The sequence below is a fragment of the Moschus berezovskii genome, chromosome 5, assembly GCF_049115385.1.
Source record: "Moschus berezovskii isolate FMDL1 chromosome 5, NW_MosBer_1.0, whole genome shotgun sequence".
Lineage (NCBI taxonomy): Eukaryota > Metazoa > Chordata > Mammalia > Artiodactyla > Moschidae > Moschus > Moschus berezovskii.
Genome location: NC_142464.1, coordinates 42,280,477 through 42,298,512, shown reverse-complemented (window position 1 = coordinate 42,298,512; position 18,036 = coordinate 42,280,477). Strand labels below are relative to the sequence as shown.

At 35.1% G+C, this 18,036-nt stretch overlaps 1 protein-coding gene across 3 annotated transcripts in view; it reads left to right on the top strand.

Annotated features, from left to right (window-relative positions):
• Positions 1-18,036, top strand: part of CCSER1 (coiled-coil serine rich protein 1) — a 1,509,256-nt gene that overhangs the window by 21,013 nt on the left and 1,470,207 nt on the right. The window lies entirely within an intron of this gene.

The window sequence follows — 18,036 nt, the reverse complement described above, 5'->3', positions numbered from 1 at the left end:
TAGCAGCAGCAGAGAGAGTAAAATAAATAATAATTATACTTCTGCCTCTCTTTTGTATTATATGTTATTTCCTTTAACATAAATATTTATTCCTATACCAGTGTTCTCTTTAGTTATGTGCTTTACCCTTGTGGTTGGATTCACATTGTCCATACAGTTTGGGCTGACTGGCATATATTTAGCATTTCAGTATTTAACTAAAAATGATTTTTTAAAAACTTCATAACACATGTATATAGGAACTGACTACAGATGTCTAAATTGTTAAAGGAGTATGATCTTTATGCAAAAAATTATAGATCATGTTATGGATTTTTCATTATTATTTTGACTTACCACATTTTTATATGTGAATTATCTCAATCAAAATTATATAATTTTTCCTTTCCTATATCTGCATCTCTTGGAAATCTTTACCTCTAGAGCTAAAACTTAGCATCATTGATTATTATATGTAATGAAAACAAAAATAAAATTCTACAGGTTTTAAAAATTAAGATCAGAGTTTTCATATTGTCATGATCCATGACTTCATAGGTATTTTCTTAAGAAGTGGTTTTTCCGTGTGACATTGACAAATGATGAAAGAGGTGACAGATTTCCTGAAATAATCTGTGAACCACTATTATATAGCTTTGTGGTTGGCGTTTGAAAGCTAACTGCTACTAGTTATCTAGGAAGTAACATTTTTACCTCCTCTCCAAGAATTAAACCAGGGGTGTGTGTGTGTGAGGGGGGAACACTTTAAATGGGAAATATGTTTCAAAGTAAAATACTCAACTAAAGTAGTCAACAAATGAGATAAGTGGGTGCCTGCATGCTAAGTTTCTTCAGTCATTTGACTCCTTTCGATTCTATGAACTGTAGCTCACTATGCTCCTCTGTCCATGGATTCTCCAGGCAAGAATACTGGAGTGGGTTGCCATGCCCTCTTCAGAGGATCTTCCAGACCCAAAGATCAAACCTGTGTCTCATTATATCTCCTTTTAGGGTTTCCCTGATAGCTCAGTTGGTTAAGAATCCACCTGCAATGCAGGAGACTCTGCTTTGATTCCTGGGTCAGGAAGATCCCCTGGAAAAGGGATTGGCTACCCAATCCAGTATTCTTGGGCTTCCCTTGCAACCCAGCTGGTAAAGAAACTGCTTGCAATGTGGGAGACCTGGGTTCGATACCTGGGTTGGGAAGAACCCCTGGAGAAGGGAAAGGCTACCGACTCCAGTATTCTGACCTGGAGAATTCCATGAACTGTATAGTCCATGGGATATCAAAGAGTCGGACACGACTGAACGACTTTCACTTTCACTTTTCACCACTAGTAAAGTAGTTAACAAGTGAGATAAGTACCGCTCTTTTGATATTTGATTCTGTAACCTTATTTTTGCTTTCTTATTTTTCTAGTTTTTTGAAAAGTGGGGCTGAATTTAATAGGACAGATGTAGAATTTTAACCTACAGTGCAAGAATAGAAGATAAGAGGATAATTTTAATATGTAAAGTGTCTTTAAATTTTTAGAAAGTGTAAAATAATACTTTCTTCATAATATGCTTTTCTCATGTTACACTTAAATGAAAAGGATATGATGTTTACATCTTTTTTTTCCCTCCTAAAATCACCTGCCCTACAGTACTTATTACCTCTGATTTTGTCTGGAGAAACAGTTACCATCATGTTGTAAATTTGGTCCTACAGCTTTTACTTGGTTCAAGGAATAGATGATAAAAAAAGATGTGAGTTAAATAATAAAAGACAGGTGGGGTTGAAAGATTAGTATTGATAATTTTGTTAACATTTACCTGTTGTTGAGAATGGCTAAGATAAATCAGTGTAACTTTATATTAGCTAATTTTTATGTGACCGGATAATGTTCATAAAATACCTTTACAGTTGATGATTATTTGTCCAAATGTTAATACATCTGTTAGAACAGCATGCTTTTGAAAATATTACACTAGAAGATGATCAGTTTTCCTTAACTTGAAGGTGACGCACTGCTTTGGTCAGTCTCTGTATCTGACTTTTGCCAAATCAGCATCAATGCTGCTATTAAACTCTGAAAAAAAAGCACAGATTACTTCCCTTTTAAGACACTATGATATCCTTTAAAAGTATTCTACATACAGGATTAAATATTCATTTTCATGATCTTAATAATTTTTAAAGTTAAACTATAGTGTTTCTTTTGATTGTCTTTGGGCTCCCACTTGTATTTTGGTTTATTGATTTACTTATTTACTATTTTATTTATTTACTTTCAAAGCTTGGTTTGCCAACTTATAAACTTAACAGCTGTTGACTGTCTTCTGTGTGGAAGACACAGTGCTAAATGCTCAATTTTAGTGCTCTCATTTTATTCTTGAGACAACTCAATGGGACAGGTTGTTTTAATTTCCACTTTTGTTTGTAAAAATTGAGGCACAGAAAAATCAGACAATTTGTCAGGGACTATGTAGCTTGTATGTGATGGAATAACTTGTTATTTCAGTTAAGTAACTGCTTATTAAATAAAGAATTCCATTATAAAAAAGTTTTTTTTATAAACCAGGAGTTATGTACGGCTTATTAAAATATTCATCTAGTACCTATAGGTGTACAAGTAATGTTGGCAATGATCAGACACCTAACAGGCTGATATAAACTTATTCTGAAAAAATAATTTTGTTAAATGAATGCCTCAATACCACAAGTATTTGAAAAAATCAGTGTACTTACAAGCAAGAGCCTTATAGTCCTAAAAATATCTTCATGACAAAATTATTTCAGGTTTGAAATTAAATGAATGCATCTGTAAACACAAATATTTAAAATAATTTTCACATTTATATTGAAAAATAGAAGTGCCATTTCATTGGGTATACTGTTATGACTTCATTAAAAGGAAACTAATACTGCTTATGATTGTGAACTTATACAGGTTAGAATGTGATTAATTTGAGCAAGATAACTTACTGGAAGACTATTTCAAGTTTGAATTTTAGTAACTTAACTTTTTAAGTTATAGATAACTTTTGGGAGTTGAGGAAACCATTGGTCCTTTTTCCCCAAAATAAGCATGTGTACGTAAAAAAAAGTAACGTTGGTAGGGTCTAGTAGTTTGTAGATCTAGAGTATCCATGAATTTACTTTGAAAAATTCAGTACTAGTCTTTTGAAAATATTTAATCAGGAAAAAATATGAAAATCTTTTGCATTGCTGGTATACTTGGGTTGATGACACAGCAAAAAAATGTGCACAAAGGAATACATATTCTATAGAAAATGTAGATTTTATAGTACAGATTTGCTTCTGGCCATGAGGGCTTCCCAGGTGGCACTAGTGGTAAATAATCCGCCTGCCAGTGCAACAGACATAAGAGACACGGGCATGCAACCCACTCCTGGAAAGAGTGGGTTCTTGCCTGGAGAATCCCCATGGACAGAGGAGCCTAGTGGGCTACAGTCCATGGGGTCCCAAACAGTTGGACATGACGAGGCAGCTTAGCACACCTCCCACATGGAGCAAAGGGCATTTTGGTCAGAGAGAATCAGGGGAATAGATCTTTCTGCCTGCAGTCAAAAGCACAGCATTCCTCAGAAGTTTTAGTCTGTAAACTGATTTCCCAAACTCTTAGCTCATTTGAGTTTCGCTGGATAGTTACTTTAATTTTATTATATAATGGACACACCTGAGGATTAGAAATTAAATGTATTTCCTGTGATCTCACTGTTAATTTATGCTTCTAGCTTTAGCTAAACTCTTCTTTCTTCTATCACTTTCTCTTGTGCTATCAAGCTGAACCTCCAACCTGAACTCATCTGTACATAGGCTTTCCTTCCATAAGGCATAGGAATAGGAATACTGTATTTTGATTTCCTGAGTCATTTTTCTGGATGCTTTGTTTTACAAATAGATCATATCATCAATTAAAGATGTGAGTAGTAAAACATATTTTAGAATGTAAAATGTATCTTGATTTTTGAAGAAATTTATGCTTCTTGTGGCATCTGTTTCAGAAATCAAGTAATATTTATTTATAATAGCAGGTAATAACCAATACTGGGTAATAACCAATACTGGTATCACTTTTAGGATTTATTAGCCACTGATATGTATATTACACATATTAACTCATTTAGTTCTCACAATAACTTGATGGATTGGTAGTAATTTGCTTGTTATACAAATGAGGCTGTTGTTATTCTGTGACTGGTTTACTTCACTCAGCATAATGTCTTTAAAGTTCATTCATGTTGCAGCATGTGCCAGAATTCCCTTCATTTCTAAAATTAATAATATTCCATGTATATATGCATCAAATGTTTATCCATTCATCTATAAATGGACACTTAGGTTGTTTTCTTCTTTTGGCTACTGTGAATAATGTTGCTGTGATAGTGTGTGTACAAGTATCTGTTTGAACGTCTGCTTTTGCTTCTTTTGAGTATATACCCAGAAGTGGAATTGCTGAATCACATGATAATTCTATGCTAAAGTTTTGAGGAACTGCTGACGTATAGTTTTAGGTATAAAATAGTAGACCTCAAAATTTCTAAGTCGAATCACTGTTTTTTAACATTCTAGACTAAAGAATGCTTTTCCCAGCAAGAGAGAAAAACCAAAACTCACAACAGGAAAGACTTTTTAATTTGACTACATGAAAAATTCAAAATTTCTGTACACATAGATACACACATAGATATAAACACAGTAAACAAAAGCTATTTGTAATGTGTGGTAGATAATAACTTTTAAATATAGCAAGACTTTTGCAAATAATTGGGAAAATAATAGCGATGCAAACTTAATGAAAAGCTGTTCAACATTTCTAGAAATAGAATATAAAAACAAAAAACAAATGAGGCTGTTGAGGATTTTTTGTTGTTTAGTCACTAAGTCATGTCTGATTCTTTGTCCTCCTCCAGGGGATCTTCCCCACCCAGGGATCGAACCTGTGTCTTCTGCTCTGGAAGGCGGGTTCTTTACCACTGAGCCCCTAGGGAAGCCGTCGAGGATTAGAGATGTTAAGTAAATAGCCCAGGCTCACACAGAAAGTTGTAGTGCCAAACCAGGAGGTAGGGCTCAGAATCCGTGCTCTTAAACTCTTCACTCTGTAGATATGGAGCCTAACTATAGTTTTCTTAATAAACATTTGCATATTTTGTTCTAGTGAAGAGAAGCCTTTGATAGCCCTTTCAGAAATAGTGGGAGTCTAACATTGATGAAATTGTCTACTTCTTTTTCATCGTCCATTAAAGAATACAGCTGACTCCGGTACATATTGGAAGTAGGCTATTAACCTAGCATCAACTGGGAAATAACTTGGAGCAGTTGGACTAGTAAATGTTTAATGTTCCTTTAGTCAAGGCCTACAGTGAATGATTCTTAAAAAAGTATGTTCACCTTTGGGAGAGGGAAGTAACAGATTGAAATTAGAAATAAACATATAACTTATTCCTCTGTATGACATTTCTGGGGAAAAAAGTAGCTCACGGTGAACTAAACCATGAAACTTTAATTTTTAAAAATCAGAACTAGACTTGCACTTAGCTGAAGATTTTATTATTATGAATCTGTTGATCTTGGAATGATTTAAAACTTTGCTTAAAATATTTGCTATCTGATACAGGAAAAATAGAAACATCCAATAAAGGGGAAAACATTTTTCATATTCAAGTTGTCTTTATTATTCTTAAAATCAATCCCCTTGTATTTTTCAATGTAAAATAATTTGGAACTCTATAGATAGGATAGTTTGAAATCATCAGCGTTTATGCTGACTTTCTGAACTGTGTTCAGTTTTTAAAAGGAATAAACTTAAATTTCAGTCTGTGTTTTAAGCTTAAGTTTATTATTCTGGTTTATTTGAGTAGGTTTCCCATAGTAAATTCATGTCAGTTGTAGATGTGGGGAAAATGTGGAGTTTCACACATTTCTAGTAAGTTAGTGCCTAGTAGTTAGTGGGGACCCATGTTTTCAATCCTGCCTCTTGCCACTTTAAATGAAAGAGATGCATGATTTGTTACCAGTTATGTATGTGTAGAAACTTACTTTTTGATCATTACTAGCTTGTGAAGGGTTCTCAACATAAAACGTTTATTTGTACTTGTGCTTCATTCATCTTCATCACTCTGTGAGTGTCCTGAATATAATCAGCAGTATGTTGTTAAAACCAGTTCTGACCACCATGATCTTTTCATGTTTGGGATACTGACATTATTAAAGAGAAAAACTAATGTCTAACTAAATAAGTCATGCTTTACTCAGTCTAAATACGTTTATAGAAAACACGTGAGACAGTGCATAGGTTTCATGTTTATACATAGATGGCTTTAATAACTTGGCTGTTTAAGAATATAAATCGTTATTAGTTCAGTGAAGGAATATAAGTATATCCAATATTTCCTCATCATTTTAGTATTATTTTATTGTTTTGTGGTTGGAGTTTATTTAAAATACCATCATTAAAGTCTGATTGAATAAATTCTTTTTTTCTCCCCCTCATGAAAGTAAAGCGTTTGATTGAATAAAAGGTTCCACAGTCCTGCTCTGGGTTGACAAAGACTTGCTTGGTTGATTAGCATGAATGAGAATATGAAAGATTTAAAGCAAAGCTGTCAAAGCAATTAGAACTGAAGTCCTCCTATTGCTGAATAATGAAAATCGTGCCTGGAACACTTTCAAATGTATCTAAGAAAATTGTACTTATGCAAAATGAAATGATAGTGAGTAAAAGAAATGGAATAATAAAAGCCAACAAGAGGTAAAATTGTCCAGGTATCATTTTAATATATTCTTGCTACCATATTTTAGACTTATTAAAAAAATATAATACAGGGTTTCTGAAAAAAGGTTTATTTATAATGTTCAATCTAGGAATTGCTTATTTAGATGCAGTATGTTCAATATCTAATTGTTTGAAAGTGTTTAATTTTAAAGTGATTCTATATGATTTATAAAATCTACCATTTGAATTTTTTTTTTCTTCTTTCAATGTAACATTTAAGTCAGTAATTTGAAATGGAATACAGATATTCAAGCCACAAAAGAGATTTATAGGAATTTAACATTTAGTATGCATTTCTAATGCTTTTAAATCTTAAAAATCTAGAATTCATTAATAGAGTTTCAGAATATTTTGTGTGATTAAGAAAACTCATGGTGAAAAGAATACAAATAGCGGGAAAACATAATCATTTTATATTTTATTAGAACAGTTGATCCTAGGATATAATTACATACATTGATTTTTTAAAAAAAAATTTGTTCAGTTATTCAGTATTAAACCATCACCTATCCTGTTTTTACAATGTGTAAAACATTGTGAAAAAAACAAGATGACTTAGACATGGATCTGGCACTGACAGGCTTGCATTCTAAGGAATGTAGCTATGACAAATATCTTATATACCCTAATTCATTAAATAGATTGAGTGTGAATGCTGTTAATATGGGTACAAAAAGCGATGTGATTCTAAAGGAGAGATTATCTTCATCTATATATTGTATTTGAATTTGGTCATGAAGTGTGTGTATGTATATCAATGTAAAATGTTTTTGGTTACAAGTAAGTAATCACAGTATCTTCACGCAGGGAATTTATTGGCTCATATAACTAAAGGACTTCACATGGAGAGCAGTGAACTGACACAGTTCATTCAGAGCTTCTCTCTTTCTGAAGTTAGCTATCAGCTCTACTCTTTTCTTTGGTACGACGGTGGCAGGAGTGAATTCTGAGACTTACTAATGTACATAACAATCTATAGAGGAAGAAACACTGCCCTAGTATTTCAAGCAAGCACTATAAGAGCTACCTTGATTGGATCCATGTTCACACTTAATCTGTGGCTAGGATGACCGAACATGCATATTGGAGTAAGTGAACCAAGGCTCATCCTTGGAGTTGGAAGTGGGCCTTGGTTTTCCCTGAGTAATCATCTGCACGGGGAGAGTTTTAGAGACACTGCAGTGAAAATCCATGAACTACTGGAGAATGGATCATGGGTAGGCATCCTGCAGTGTCTACTGGAGTGTGATTTAGACATTCAAGCATCAGGAAGAACATTTGGGCAAGTAGATTATGTGAACATGTGAAGGACAGAAAATACCATGTGCAGAGGTCGCTGAGTATTTCAATTCATCTGGGTAGAGTATGCCTGAAGGGAAGTTGTAGGAAATAACAGCAAAAGGATAAATTGGGATCAGATGGTAACTGGGCAATAAAATTTGGAGTTTATTCTGTAGCTCATGGGAAGCACTCAGCATTTTGAGCTGTGGTTCAACAAGCTCAGAATTGCTGTTAGGATTTAAATTTGTCAGTGACTGATTTTAAAGAAAATGTATTGCAAGTACATCATAGTTCTTGCCTTTTGCACTTGCTTAAATGTTGATGTCATATTCTGACACAAGAAAGAAGACATGGGAGTTTGTGATGTCTAGCTTAGGTTATAGAAAGATGTTTCTTTTCTTTTTTTTTTTTGCATTTATCTCCTTCATCATCATGTCACTAATAGTTTTTTTATTTTTATTTTTTGGTAATTAATTTATTTTTTATTGGAGGCAAATTATTTTACAATATTATATTGGTTGGTTTTGCCATACATTGACATGAATTCGCCCCGGGTTTACATAAGTTCCCCCTTCTGAACCCCCCTCCCACCTCCCTCCTCCCTTTATCCTCCCTCTGGGTCATCCCCGCATGCCAGCCCCGAGCATCCTATAACATGCATTGACCCTGAACTAGTGATTCGTTTCACATATGACAACATACGTGTTTCAGTGCCATTCTCCCAAATCATCCCACCCTCACCCTCTCCCACAGAGTCCCAAAGACTGTTCTATACATCTGTGTCTCTTTTGTTGTCTCATATACAGGGTTTCTTTACTGGAAAGAGAAAAACAGTAGGGAAAATCTGAAGGGGAAATTGATGAGTTTATTTGGATACATTGAATTAGCTACTCATGGAGCAGTTGAATGATAGAATCCTTAGAGTTCAATTTTTCAAAGCTTTCTATTTTACAGATAAATAATATTCACAGAATGTAGTGACTTTGTTCACGTTGCTTTACATTTTGGAGCTAGTTTTTACATCCATTTCTCTTGACTGTAAGCTCCATATTCTGTCCATTTTAACATAGCTGCCTCCACGTTTGCTCTAAAGATTGATATATCATGCCAGAGTAGTAAGTAATGCTTAACGTTTATTGAGAATCATTTTATTTCAGGAATTGTGCCAAGCTGTTTTTTTCTTATTAGTAATATTTACATGAGAAGTGTGACAATGAAAATCTTAGTATCTGATGTTACTGAATACTGACAACATGATCTTTCACTGTGTCAGGCAATTTGCATGTATTGTATACTGTGCTTTTAATAACCATCCTATGGCAGGTAGTATTATTTTCATTTTATAGAAAATTTCAACTTTATGAAGCATGCCTAAGATCACATAATCTCAAAGGGCAGAGCACGATTTGAATCCATGAAATTCTTGGGCTCAAATCAGTGCACATGACCACCTTCAAAGTAAATCATTAAAATGTTTTTTAAGTTTGATGGAGAAGAGAGGGTAGACTGGAGAGAGTTGTGCTTAGAAGTTAGAAATGTGAGATTAAAAATTCATCTAGACATCAAGCCTAACAGGACTGATGAGGATATGGATATTCCAGTAATGTACACTGAGGTGGAAATTGAAGCTATGAGGTTGGTCTGTTTATAAAAGGGAGAGATTATAGAAAGAGCAAAGAAGAGGGCTAGAGTCAGAATCTGAGTTGAAAGAATAATATTTGAGCAACTAAAAAATTAGGAGGACCATGAGTAGAGTTCAGTGATCACAAATGCAGTAGAGATAAGACTTTTCAAAACAAGTTGGGCAAATTCTCCAGTGCTACCAGAAAAGCCTTATTAGGGTTGATGACTGGGAGGTCATTGGATGCCTGTTGGGACACTAGTTTTTATCAAGTAGCAATTACAGAAAGCAATGGAAATAGGGTTAGTGAATGAGTGTGATGGCTATTTATAGTTGGAGAGAGATTTCATTGGGGAGGAAAATCTTAAAGATTCACAAGGGAGATAAAATAGGTAATAAAGGTAGATATTAGAGGCTATGGGGAGGAGAATGGAAAGTACTAGTGGAAAAATCGTTCTACAAAGGGAAGCTAGAAAGAAAAGAGATTGATGGAGATTTAGAAAACAAATATGAAGTGACACTGGTAACAGTCTCATTGATGACCTTAGTATAGTGCTTCCAGTATAGTAATATGACTAAACCAGCACTGTACCTCGCTGTGATGTTTTTTGCCAAATATTGCATATAGCACAACTGATAAATGCCCTAGAAACAAAGACTTAAAATTCAAATCCTGCTGTGAAAGAGATAAGCTATCAAAAGTACAAATCATGCCAAATAAAATTGCCTGTTCCTGCAGATGCTTAATCAAAATGCACAACTTGTAATTTATATCCTGCTGCTGCTGCTGTTGCTTCAGTCGTGTCTGACTCTGTGCGACCCCATAGACGGCAGCCCATCAGGCTCTCCCGTCCCTGGGATTCTCCAGGCAAGAACACTGGAGTGGGTTGCCATTTTCTTCTCCAATGCATGAAAGTGAAAGGTGAAAGTGAAGTCGCTCAGTCGTGTCCAACTCTTAGCGACCCCATGGACTGTAGCCCACCATACTCCTCCATCCATGGGATTTTCCAGGCAAGAGTACTGGAGTGGGGTGTCATTGCCTTCTCCAATGTTATATCCTAAGTGAAAGTAAAGAGAAAAGTGAATTTACTTTGTAAACTTGTAAAGTTTTTATGTTTCCTTTTTTCCATTTGCTCATCCTGTGTTTTTTTCCTTCTGGCTGAAGACCTTTGCTTGAGTTCTTGCAAGTATGCTGTATCCACCTTCTCTTTTCAGCCTTCCTTCATGAAAAATAAGAGCAGATTTCATAGTCAGTTTACAATAATAAATGTTTATTTAGCACTTACTATGCCTCAGTCACTGTTCTAGTGGCTTAGAGATAATAAATTATTTATTACTCCAACCAGCTCTGTTTGATTTTTATCCATTGTTCTTGACAAATAAGAAAATTAAAATATAGAATTTACATACTTGTATATTATATAGTTAATTCAAACATGATCACTATAATAATCATTTTAAGCTGTATGTAAAAATGAGAAATTAAAGGGATCATTTTGTAAAATAGGTGTTTTTAAGCACGTAGAGAAATGTTGTAAGAAAGGGTATCAATATTATGTCTTACTCTTCTGGTTCAGAAAATAAAAAAGAAACAGCTTTGATATCTTGGAATGTGGAGTGTAGTGAAATCGGAAAGGCATACATTAGTGAAGTTGTACATGTGGAAGATGTAAGCCATGTTCTCTCAGGCTGACCCTCATTTTAACTTGGCAGTCTCAACCTTATCTGTTCCCTCCCTGAGTGCAAAGCAGAAAGCCTTTTCTTCAGTAACTTGCTTTCCCTTTTTCTGTATCAATTTGAAAGATTGATACTTTATGTATTTATATATTTTATGTTCTCTGCCATAATAAATTCTTATGTTCCATTAATATTTAATGATTATAGTAATATAGTCCATAAATATATGAATATATTCAGTAAATGTTCCTCTTACCACTTCTACAGGTTATAGTGATATTTTGGACAAATAAGTTTCAAATTAAAATGAGTTCTTTTATTTAAAGTTAATTTTTTGATGTGGACCATTTAAAATATATTTATTGACTTTGCTATACCATTGATTCTGTTTTATGTTTTGGTTTTTTGGCTCTGTGGCATGTGGGATCTTAGTTCCCCTACCCGGGAATGAACCTGCACCCCCTGCATTGGAAGGTGAAGTCCCAACCACTGTACTGCTAGGGATGTCCCTAAATGAGTTCTTAATGCTTGTATTTATCTTTTTGTTTGTGAAAATTAACAGCAATGCATTGTATATTTCAGATGAAAAAAATTCTAAACTTATCCTGTATTTAAATGAGTGCCAGTACCCTAAACATATTCTAGTAGTCTGAAAAAAAAATTAACACATCAGAACCTTAACAGTGGTAATAAGTGACTTAAGCAGTGACAAGAAGAGAGTCCTATGAGTTATAAATAAGCTAAATTAATTCAGAAGCAGCAGGGTGCTGCAAAGATGTGGTTGCTACCTTTTGATCTGTGACAAAAAACAATTCCTTTTGTTCTTCTATGGTATATATGAATAGCTTCATGAGTTTTTTTTTTCTATTGAATTTACAATATTCAGTATTTGACTATGAAAGTAAGAAGAACCACATTCTTCAAAAATGGTGAGTTAGAGTATGTCAGGAACAGTGGCTTAGATAAAGTGTGTTAATATTTCAGGTCACTAGAGAGCCATATAATTGGATAATCCAAAGCAGTTTATGCCTTTGCCCGTGGAGTAAGAAATCAAGAAAGTTATTCAGATACATCACAATTCAAGATTATTTCTATTCATGTGTTTGTTTGGATTTCTTATATTTTTATATATTTCAAAGGAAGAGAAGCATGTGATTATTTTCAATTTTTGTGTCCTTTAGAGATGGCTGTTTCAGTTCAGTTCAGTTCAATTCAGTTCAGTCGCTCAGTCGTGTCTGACTCTGCGAGCCCATGAATCACAGTACGTCAGGCCTCCCTGTCCATCACCAACTCCTGGAGTTCACTCAAACTCATGTCCATTGAGTCGGTGATGCCATCCAGCCATCTCATTCTCTGTCGTCCCCTTCTCCTCCCGCCCCCAATCCCTCCCAGCATCAGAGTCTTTTCCAGTGAGTCAACTCGTTGCTTGAGGTGGCCAAAGTATTGGAGCTTCAGCTTTAGCATCAGTCCTTCCAATGAACACCCAGGATTGATCTCCGTTAGAATGGACTGCTTGGATCTCCTTGCAGTCCAAGGTACTCTCAAGAGTCTTCTCCAACACCACAGTTCAAAAACATCAATTCTTCAACGATCAGCTTTCTTCACAGTCCAACTCTCACATCCATACATGACCACTGGAAAAACCATAGCCTTGACTAGATAGACCTTGGTTGGCAAAGTAATGTCTCTGCTTTTTAATATACTATCTAGGTTGGTCATCCAAATAAAATCATCTTTGAATTTGTGGTTTCTCATTCACGATTAATGAAAAAGTTTGTGACATAGTTTATGATGTAAAATGTAATCATATTGTTAAAGGCAGTTAAATGTGATAAATAGCCTTTAATGTACTAAATAGAGATAATAAAATATTGATTTGTAATTATATTTGGCAGTTGAGTGAATAGCTTTTGTAGAAAGACAACAACATACTTAATTGACTCAATACATGCATTTTATTTTTCTAGACTTTAGACTTGGTTTAGTTTGTGCATCTGTCTTCTCTAAGTGTTATTCAATACTGATAAAAATATGGGGGAAATTATATTTTTACTTATAAAGGAATCTAATACTTCTATCAGTGCATAGATAAAGAAGACTTCAGCTATTAGCTTATAAACCTTCAGTTTTTCTGTTATTATTGTTAATTCATATTTACTAAATATATGCTTTCTGCCTAAAGCTTTTCTAGATACCTTACATGTATTATCTAGTTTAATTCACAGCATGACAAGAAGTATTTTCTATTATTATTCATATTTTAAAATGAGATAGAGGAAGTTTAAGTAACTTTATGAGCTCACCCAGATGTTAAGGGAGGGAGGCCTCGATTATTATAAAATTTTTAATGTATTTATTTGTTCCAAATCTGCCATGCAGAGAAGGTTAGGACTATTAAGTTAATGGACATTTGAGAACCTCATCATATCACCAAGTTTCTGGATTTGTCAGTAATAAAGTAGGAATGAAAATAGGGGGGAAAAGTATATTCAGTAGGAATACTTCCTTTGTTGGCCTTGACATTATGGAAAGGAGAGCATTTCTTCTGAAATTTTTGAAAATTTCTAGCCATTTCTGCTGAACATATCCTTTGGCAAAAGATTTAATTTGGATGCTCTTTATTGCATTTTTAGACCTTAATATCAATTGCTGTCATGGTTTATGTTTGTCAGGGGCTGACAAGCCCTTTTAAGATGTCACGTCAACAAGAGGCTATTTGGAACTTGTGACAGCTTCCCTTGTGGCTCAGCTGGTAAAGAATACTCCTGCAATGCAGGTGACCTGGGTTCGATTCCTAGGTTGGGAAGATCCCCTGGAGAAGGGAAAGGCTACCCACTCCAATATTCTGGCCTGGAGAATTCCATGGAGTGTATAGTCCATGGGGTTGCAAAGAGTCAAACATGACTGAGTGGCTTTCACTTATATTAATCTAGTGGATCTCAAACTTGACTTTGTAGCACTTCAGAAGCTCCATGAAGGTATTTCAAACCATGAATTGAGTTCGTACTATTTGTTTTTCTTTTAACCACTAAGGAAAATAGTGAAAGTGAAAGAGGAGAGTGAAAAAGTTGACTTGAAGCTCAAATTTCAGAAACCTAAGATCATGGCATCTGGTCCCATCACTTCATGGGAAATAGATGGGGAAACAGTGGAAACAGTGTCAGACTTTATTTTTTTGGGCTCCAAGATCACTGTGGATGCTGATTGCAGCCATGAAATTAAAAGACGCTTACTCCTTGGAAGGAAAGTTATGACCAACTTTGATAGCATATTAAAAAGCAGAGACATTACTTTGCCAACCAAGGTCCGTCTAGTCAAGGCTATGGTTTTTCCAGTGGTCACGTATAAGGTGAGAGTTGGACTGTGAAGAAAGCTGGTCGTCGAAGAATTGATGCTTTTGAACTGTGGTGTTGGAGAAGACTCTTGAGAGTCCCTTGGACTGCAAGGAGATCCAACCAGTCCATTTTAGAGGAGATCAGTCCTGGGTGTTCATTTGAAGGACTGATGTTGAAGCTGAAACTCCAATACTTTGGCCACCTCATGCGAAGAGTTGACTCACTGGAAAAGACTCTGATGCTGGGAGGGATTGGGGGCAGGAGGAGAAGGGGACAGCAGAGAATGAGATGGCTGGATGGCATCACCGACTCAATGGACATGAGTTTGAGTGTACTCCGGGAGTCGGTGATGGACAGGGAGGCCTGGCGTGCTGTGATTCATGGGGTCACAAATAGTCGGACATGACTGAGCGACTGAACTGAACTGAACTGAAGGTAAATAGTAGCTACAATTTCCTGAATTTAATTCTTAAGGTCTAATCTTTTTTCTTCAAATTTTGTATCCTACTGTTATTTCTCTATGTCAGGATCTATTCCTTTAGTTATATTTTGGCACAAAAATTTTATATTCAGTTCTTTAAAGCTGTGTGCCTGTATGTGTTTGCTTAGTTGCTCACTCACGTCTGATTCTATGTGACCCTATGGACTGAGGCCTGCCAAACTCCTTTGTCCATAGGATTTCCCAGGTAAGAACACTGGAGTAGGTTGCCATTTTCTACTCCAGGGGCTCTTTCCATGTAGGGATCAAACCTGCATCTCTTGCCTCTTCTGCATTGGCAGACAGATTCTTTACCACTGCACCACCTGGGAAGTCCTGTATATAGAGTACAATGATAATCAAAATATTAAAGAAATAGTTGTAATTTTTTTCTTCAATCATCATTGGCTGAAGAAGAGTTCACCCTTGTGTTGCTGAACTCTTCAGGTCTTCTTTTTGGTTATCAGGATAATGGATAAGGGTCTGAAATAGCAGAGGTGGTAAATAAAGTTATGTAAGAAAGGACACACAGTTAATTGGGTATTTTTAAAAGTGGACTTAAAAGAATAACCCCATAAAATAATCTATAACTACCTCTTATTTTCCTTCTCTCTTCATTTCTAAACTTATAACCTAAAATAATAAGTTTAGAAATGAAGAGAGAAGGAAAATCAGAGGTAGTCCAGAATTCTTACAGAAATATTAGGACAAGAAATTGTGAAGCAGCTACTGTATGTTATGTTAAGTGCAACTTTGTATAAAGAGGTTTTCTTCTGTTGTTATTTGTTTTATAGAAATCTAAATGCTCTCTCATTCATCCCCTTATCCCATTTCCTCCAATTACTCTTTGCTGCTTGACAATTGGTAACACTTGCATTCTTTTTGATTTTTCTTTGGTGAGACCTTTAGACTTGGATTGGTGTTTTATGAATGTGATAGCATGCAGAGATAGATCATAAGGCAGCATGATGAGGAACAAAATAGCATTTGATGTGGTTTTTACCAAAACCATAAGTACATACAGATGTTTCACAACTTGAACACTTTGAAAGCCAACAATTACATCTTTCTTCCCCTGGATTCTAATCCTCTGCTCCAAGACTGCATCTGTGATCTACTTGGCACTGTTTGTGAGGATCTAGAATCCTGACCTTAGTGTACTAATGCTCATGTCTTGTCTTTCATAGAATCTTCTCTGATCCCAACTGTGCCAAGTATTGTCTCACTAAACCCAACCACCAGTGGTATTTTTCTTGCAAATGTTAGAAGAATTCTAATATCAACTTTTAAAACTTACATAAAAGGTCATTTTATACAACTTGATTTAAGTAGTATGTAATTAACCTATATAGATAGTTTAACTAATTTACCAGTGTTCAATCAGTTCAGGATGATGATATTGTTAGACTGAGGCCATGAATTTTTTTGTTATATTTTTAATTCCTGAGAGGTGCTTGTTGGAAGCCTCAATTTAGTGAAATTCTTAGACTTTAATGAAACATAACCTTATGTTATCTCCTAATATGTATTTATTATAATAGATAGCCATGTAAATTATTTCACCTAGCATTATAAAACCAGCAAAATTTGGGGTTTCTGTATTTCTCTGTTAATATACTTGCAAATGAAAAGAATTGCAAAGATGCTAGATATTAAAATATTAGCAAAGTTAATCATTTAAAGTATCTTATGTTTTGTTCTAAGTATATAAGTACTTCCTAAATATATTGGAGATCAATCCTGGATGTTCATTGGAGGGACTGATGCTAAAGCTGAAACTCCAATACTTTGGCCACCTCATGAGACGAGTTGACTCACTGGAAAAGACTCTGATGCTGGGAAAGGTTGGGGGCGGGAGGAGAAGGGGACGACGGAGAATGAGATGGCTGGATGGCATCACCGACTCTGTGGACATGAGTTTGAGTGTACTCCGGGAGTTGGTGATGGACAGGGAGGCCTGGCGTGCTGTGATTCATGGGGTCGCGGAGAGTCGGACACGACTGAGCGACTGAACTGAACTGAAATATATTTTTCAATCACAATCATTAGAAGTATATTAATTTTGAAGATATTATTATAGAGGTAAGAATACACAATGAATTTAAGGTAGCCTACAAGAATATTATCAATAAGTTTGTAAGTTTATATTTTATTAATGAATAGCCACACAATGATGAGTAGTAATTTGTACAGAAATATAATGAGAAAGTTTGGGATAAATTTAATTGAGATATGAGAAAAATAAGTTACTCTCAGAAAGAAGAAGGGTATCATTTGAAAAACCATGGAGTTGCTATAAACCATCACTGTTGCTAAAAGGCATTAATATGTAGGTCTCTCCACCATAGCCAAAGCTTTTACTGAGAATGAAAGAGGCTGTTCTCAACATCTCATCTCTCCTTATTAGTTCAGGTTTGTTTGTTTCCTTACTTGATTCTATGGTTGTGAATCATGTGAATCACTGGGTTACTCTATATACTTATCTAGTTTTTCGTTGATGTTTTAGTCTTAGTTTTGAGCATAAACACTTTTACTTAATTTTCAAACTGAATTTTCTATGATGATCCACCTATGCTGGGCTCTCCTCTCCTTTCCTCTCTCTCTTACCCTCTCTCTTCCATCTGTCTTGATGTTTTAATCTCCATTCTGATTCAGCGCCAACATTCTTTTTGACTCTCATTCATTTTCAGATTCTTCTAAAGTTTCCAGATTTCGTAACTGTCCCAGCATCTTGGCTTCTACCTAGTCACCTGTCCATTTTACTCCACTGAAATTTGTCCATTTCTCGTCTAAAGAGACCTTCTCATCTGGGAGATAGTGTATCTACAATTGGCCTTATTTTAGTGTTTCTATCTCAAAAATTAGATTCTGTAGAAATGGTAC